Below are 7,111 nucleotides of genomic sequence, written 5' to 3'. Positions count from 1 at the left end.
CTTATGATTAATCTTCTCGTGTTGTTTACGGGTGATCCTGAACCATATAAAATTGAATTATAAGTACATATATATAAAATATCATGTTATCTTAGAAATATGTGATTTATATAATTTTTTTCCAATTGATCCCGTAATTGAAATGATCTAGGATAACCAATTTTGTTTCGGTCATAGTTTCTTCGTTACAAATCCGTTTTCGTTGATTCAAATTGCCATCTTCTTGGATCGAGTTCTTCTTTAAGACTATGAACTGTAAATACCTTGGTTTGTATTCAAAATCATACGGCATAGGTGAGACTTTAGTGAAACATATGAAGTTAAACATTTTTGTTACAACAAAATCATTTAATGACCATTTTTCTAAAAATACTTATACTTTGAAAAACCAAGTTTTACCTTGTTAAATTAACATATACATAAGTTATATTACAGGTCTTGAAGTATTTTAAAAGTTAAGTTAGAAGGATCTATTTAGTTTGCAAACAAGTTTGAAAACATTCAAACTATGTTCTTGTTGTTAAACTTTTGTACCACAAAATAAGATAGCTATATATATATGAATCAAATAAGGTTATGAACATAGATTCTACCTCAAGTTCCTTGGATAAGATTGCTGTAAAAGAGGAGTAAGAAGCTAGAATCAAAAGGGTGTTGGAAGTGGATGAAAGATTGGAAGTAAGTTGGTGTTCTTGGAAGGTTTTCTTGAAGTGTTTTTGTATGATTTTCTTATGGTGTTTTAGTATGGTTTTTGAAGCTAGATCTTCTTGAAAACTTTGCTGAATTGATTAAGGGTTTTAAGGCTTCAAAGTATGTGTGTGTTTTGGCTAAAATATTGAAGTAAAATGAAACAAAAATGCTCATGTATTTATACTAAAAAAAACGTGTATAATGGGAGTATATGGACAAAATTTTCAAGTAATCATTTTATGTATCTAGTCCTAATTGCTTCCAAATACAATTACCTAGCCCTAAGGGCATGTACAATGGCTGGTTAGGTGGTGATTTGACATGTATTTACTATTAGTAAATACATATAGAAGCTATGTATGATACGAGTACAAATACTCTAGGTATACGTATAGAATTTTGTGAAAAATGGAATGAGGATTCAAATATAGCTATCTTTTGTGAATACACTTATATGGTTTTATGTATTTAAGTCTTTAAAAGTGATTAAATACATTACTTATACGATATATGTATAAACATTATAGGTTGTAAGTATTTATGTCAAATAACGTTACGTATTGTTATTGTTTTGAAAACTTAAGTTAGTAGTTTCAAAATATACTTATAACTTGTTGTTATTAATACAAAATGAGATATTAAAACATTCTTAGATCATGTTAAATATGTATATATACATATATATACACAAACGTATAATTATCATATATTGTATAGTTCGTGATATCGTCGGTCAAACTAGATGGTCAAACGTTGTGTAAAACTCTTTTCGAAAATATAAGTCTCAACAATTTGGATTGCTTATCATGTTGGTAAGGTTTAATTTATGTAATTATTAATCTTATAAGTATAGAAAGATTGAAAAGGTGCGGGTCAACTTTACGGTTTTTGCTTATCGTGTCGGAACCATACAGAGATTAGAGTTTAAATTTGGTCGGAAATTTCTTCCGGGTCGTTACAGAAACGCTCAACAACTTATAGAATACTTTTATACACTTGCGAGTGTACATATATTTATAACTAGGAAATCTTGTGGTCTATATTTATATCGATGCTAAACCTATATATCTCACCAACCTTTGTGTTGACTATTTAAGCATGTTTATTCTCAGGTCCTTAAGAAAGTCTTCCGCTGTTGCATTATCTGAGCAAGCTGTGCATGGAGTCTCATGCTTTTGTTTAAATGAAGTGTTGCATTCAATAAAACCTTTGTCATGTATTATATTCGACTGTTATGTCACGTGTGTAGTATTTGGAAACCGATGTATCATGGGGATTATTTCTTAAATAATCTCCCACTTGTTTAAAACATGCATTATGTATAATAATGGTGTGCTTTTCATGAAACGAATGCAATATTTTCTAAAACGTATCATATAGAGGTCAAATACCTCGCTATGGGACCAATGAATAACGTACTGCATTTATAGTAATATGGACGGGTCCTTTCATGAAAGTTGTAAAAGAAGAATAATAGACAGATGGATGGGTTATATAGTTTGTAATCCTAATTAAAACCGAAAAGCGGATTTGGTTCAGAAGGTTTGGGGTGTTAGCGGTTAGCGAGAGGTCTTGAGTTCGAGCCTGGGCAAGGGCTGTTTTTCTTTGAAACTTATTCTTTTGAGGTAGTCTATTTTATTTATTATTATTAGTATTATTATTATTATTACTATTATTATTATTATTGTTATGTTATTATTATTACTTACTAGTATTATTGTATTACTAATTATTATCATTATTAGTAATAACATGGTCATTAAAAATTATTATCATTAAAATAGTTTATATTATTATCATTATTATTATTATTATTATTATTATTATTATTATTATAAGTATTAATAATAATATTATTAGTAGCAAACTTATCATTTTTGTATTATTATCAATATTATGATTATGATTAGCATTATTAATATTATTATAAAAATGATACAATTTATTAGTACTTTCATAAATATTAGTATTATTATCATTCTATAAATAATAAGATTATTATTATTAACATAAGTATATTATTAATGTTATTATCATTATATTTATCATTACTAATAATAACTTAGAACTACTGTTTTGATAAACAAATGAAATATATAAATAATTATGTTTAACACATATAACATAACAAAATATTTTTATATATAAAAGGAATATATGAAACATAGATATATTATTAATATAAAAATGATATAATTAATAAGTTATATATATAAACTTATTCGATTACGATTATGTGTATTAATATATACACAAATGATATAGGTTCGTGAATCCAAGGCCAACCCTGCATTGTTCAGTATCGCCGTATGCATATTTTTACTAAAAAATATCGTATTGTGAGTTTCATTACTCCCTTTTTAAATGCTTTTGCAATATATATTTTTGGGACTGAGAATACATGCCCTTTTATAAATATTTTACGAAATAGACACAAGTAATCGAAACTACATTATATGGTTGAATGATCGAAGCCGAATATGCCCCTTTTTGCTTGGTAGCCTAAGAATTAGTAAACCAGTCTACTAATTGACGCGAATCCTAAAGATAGATCTATTGGGCCTAACAAACCCCATCCGTTGTAACGGATGATTTAGTACTTCAAGTTTTATATCATGCCCGATGGATGTCCCGGAATGATGGGGATATTCTTATATGCATCTTGTTAATGTCGGTTACCAGGTGTTCAATCCATATGAATGATTTTTGTCTCTATGCATGGGACGTATATTTATAAGAAATGGAAATGAAAATCTTGTGGTCTATTAAATTGATGAAAATGATCGATTATGATAAACTAATGAACTCATCAACCTTTTGGTTGACACTTTAAAGCATGTTTATTCTCAGGTATTAAAGAAATCTTCTGCTGTGCATTTGCTCATTTTAGAGATATTACTTGGAGTCAATCATGACATATTTCAAAAGATGTTGCATTCGAGTCGTTGAGTTCATCAAGAATATTATTAAGTCAATTATAGTTGGACATATTATGAAATGGTATGCATGCCATCAACTTTCGATGTAATGAAAGTTTGTCTTTTAAAAATGAATGCAATGTTTGTAAAATGTATCATATAGAGGTCAAATACCTCGCGATGAAATCATATGTTATTGCATTCGTCCTTATGGATTAGGACGGGTCTTTACATTTAGTATCAGAGCGGTGGTCTTAGAGAACCAGGTCTTGCATTAGTGTGTCTAACTGATAGTTGTTTAGATGCATTAGTGGGTCTAGACTTCGACCATGTCTGCATGTCAAAAGTTTTGCTTATCATTTAGTGTCGAAAATTAATTGCTTATCATCCTTAAAGTCTAGACATGTCTTACTACCTCTATTGCATAGATAGTGTATAGATAAATTCATATCTTAGCGTATTTGTTATTGCTACCTTTGCCTGACAGCTTCCGTAGATTCCTTCGTAACTTATGGGATTTTAGTATTATATATGCATATGTAAATTATGTATTGAAGGGTACTAATCTACATCCTATAATCTATTTCTTATTGAAAATCCTTCATCTGATCGTACGAGATGAATCCCTCAACCAGTTCGAATTCCTCGGATTTCGACAGCTATTCCGATATGGAGTTTCACCTAAGTTCTGAAAGCAGTGTCACCAGAATGAATCAACCAATTTATCTGATGGGATCGTAGCCTACTTAATCATTGGAGACAAAAAGAAGGTGATCCTTTCCATCAACCAAATTCACCTCTTGACGAAGAACCTGAAGCACTTACCGGTGAACCAGTCCGAAATACCTTTTTCACCCTCATTTCCCAAATATCTTGACATGATTAAATACTATCTCAGATTCTAAACCTTATTCATTCGCTCGTTCTTACCGACAATCATCCCGGAGTAATCGAAGAAGTCAACGAGCTTCGTGCTTGAGTAATGATTTTTGGAGAATATGGTGCACAATTTACCAGCTTCAACAACATCATCGGCACCAAAAGTACCATCAGTAACAGCACCAGTACCATTAACAATCCATGCCTCAACATCTCATTCTGTACCTCGAGTATAATCATCGTTCTACATGACGTTCTACATCAATTATCTTCATTCTTCATGGCGATTATGTAATCTCTAATGTTTTAGAGATTATGTATTCTAGTTCTGATGATAAACCAAATGAGATTAATATCATATTAACTCATGAAATCCATGATTACATCTGAAGAAAATATATATGTATATATGTTTTCATAAAGATTGTAATTAAAAATTCTTTTGTACAAATGTTAATGGTAAAAATATTTTAACGGGTAGGTAATACCCTAGAAATATTAAAATTTCACATTAATAAGTTACACTGTACATTCTTCGAATCTGATTCAACAGTTATTTACTATCCTACTTACATCCACCGATACACGTATCCGTTCACCACAGAATAACCATTTTCATTCAATTTCATATTTGAATTTTGATCTATCAGAATCCAACAAGTGGCATAATGAAGAAAACATTGGATAAAATAAAACTTGTTAGAAACAAACGAATTAACTATGAGAAATTTTGTTAAGAATCCACGCTAACTGTTCCTAGCTAACTGATCCTAGCTAACTGATTACATTTTATTTATCGCAATTTATATTCTCGCAATTTTATTTATCGTCATTTAATTTCTGTTATTTATTTTACGCACTTTAAATATCGGGACACGTATACAAGGTTTTGACATATCATATCGACGCATCTATATATATTATTTGGAATAACCATAGACACTCTATATGCAGTAATGATAGAGTTAGCTATATAGGGTTGAGGTTGATTCTACAATAATATATATACTTTGAGTTATGATCGAGTCTGAGACATGTATACAATGGGTCACGATACGTATTAATTAAATAGAATATTATATATTAAACTATATATGAATTATTGAATTACTAACTGTGGACTACAAACTGTGGATTACCAACATTGGACAATTAAAATGAATTAAAATATTGACTATAACATATGAAACTAAACATTTCTTCAAGTATGCCACTTGATTTCATCTTAAACCTCATTTGTATCTTGACGATTACAATCTGCGTTCAAACCCTTTCATGATTCTTGAAAACACCTCAATCGAGAGGATGAACCAACCGCACTTCATCTACAGAAAGAAAGATTTATGCATATAGTTATGCACCTGAAAACACTCGAAACCTGAGTAAACGTTTAACACGTATCTGTGCTAATTACTTTAGTGTTATTATTACCCAAAATAACTTGGTGATTCCTTTCAAAGTAGCAAATTTTGTCACAGCTCCAGCAAGTCAACTTTGACTTTTCGTTCGAAACAACCTTATTAACACCTTGATATATACGTGTGCTCTTTTATTGTTACCGGAGAACCTTTTATATTCCACCATATTACCATCAGCGTTTAATCATCTAAAAACACAATTCTCTTGAAACCACCTCGGATTGATAACCGATGCTTCAGGTATGGTAGCATTAAATGCAGAGGAAACTGAAAAATTGTAGATGGTCTAAATGGCCAAAAGTTTGATGATAAATAATGGAGTGTTAGGAACGCTCGATAGAAAATTTGATACTGAAAAACGAATTAAGCAAACCCTGAAGGAGACCAAGAACAAATACAAGGACCAAACTCTGTATTTAAAGAATCCTGATGATTCTGTTTCTGATGAAATTTTTAGAGAATACCTTTCTCCTTAATCGCTCTAAATCATTGTGAATGAATTTCTTCGTCACAATGTGAATCTAAAATTCTAAGATATTATTGTATCTTTCATTGTAAATATCCTCAATATTTCTGAAGATATCTTCATAAATATTCTCATCTGATATTAATTATCTCTCCGCGCTATCTGTGTTATCTCATAAAAGGAAACTGTTTTAGTTTCTATATTCTGTAAATCTTCGAATTTAAAATATGAATGTTTTGAAGTAGTGTTGGAAATTGATGCATGTGTTAGTATAATATAATGACACTTGATCAACGTGATTATATTATAGTAGGTCATGCTGAGTTTCTAATGAAACATGATGATTCACAAACTATAACGTCATCATGTGCCATGTTACACGACTCTTACATTCTATTTAATCTCCAAACATATCGAGAACATATCTTCCTGATAGTTCCATCTGTTCTCGTGAATTCTGGTAATTTAATCAAACAAGATTATGCTATTACAATCTCTCTTAGAACATTAGTCATGTTCATTCGAAACCTCATACCTACAAATACTGGACCATTATTCGCTTGACTTAAAGTCGGGAAGAGAAAACAAAAGTATGAAACTCTGAAATATAAGGGAGAATATGAAGCCCGATAACAACACATAAATTACAAACCATGTATATCAATGTTTATTGCAACATAAAGGCACGGAAGAATTAAAAACACTATAACCCCAAGGGCGAAGTAGAAGAAAACAAATTC

This window comes from Rutidosis leptorrhynchoides, chromosome 8 (assembly GCF_046630445.1).
Source record: "Rutidosis leptorrhynchoides isolate AG116_Rl617_1_P2 chromosome 8, CSIRO_AGI_Rlap_v1, whole genome shotgun sequence".
Taxonomy (NCBI): domain Eukaryota; kingdom Viridiplantae; phylum Streptophyta; class Magnoliopsida; order Asterales; family Asteraceae; genus Rutidosis; species Rutidosis leptorrhynchoides.
The sequence above is the reverse complement of the archived record's forward strand: the minus strand, read 5'-3'. Positions refer to the sequence as shown.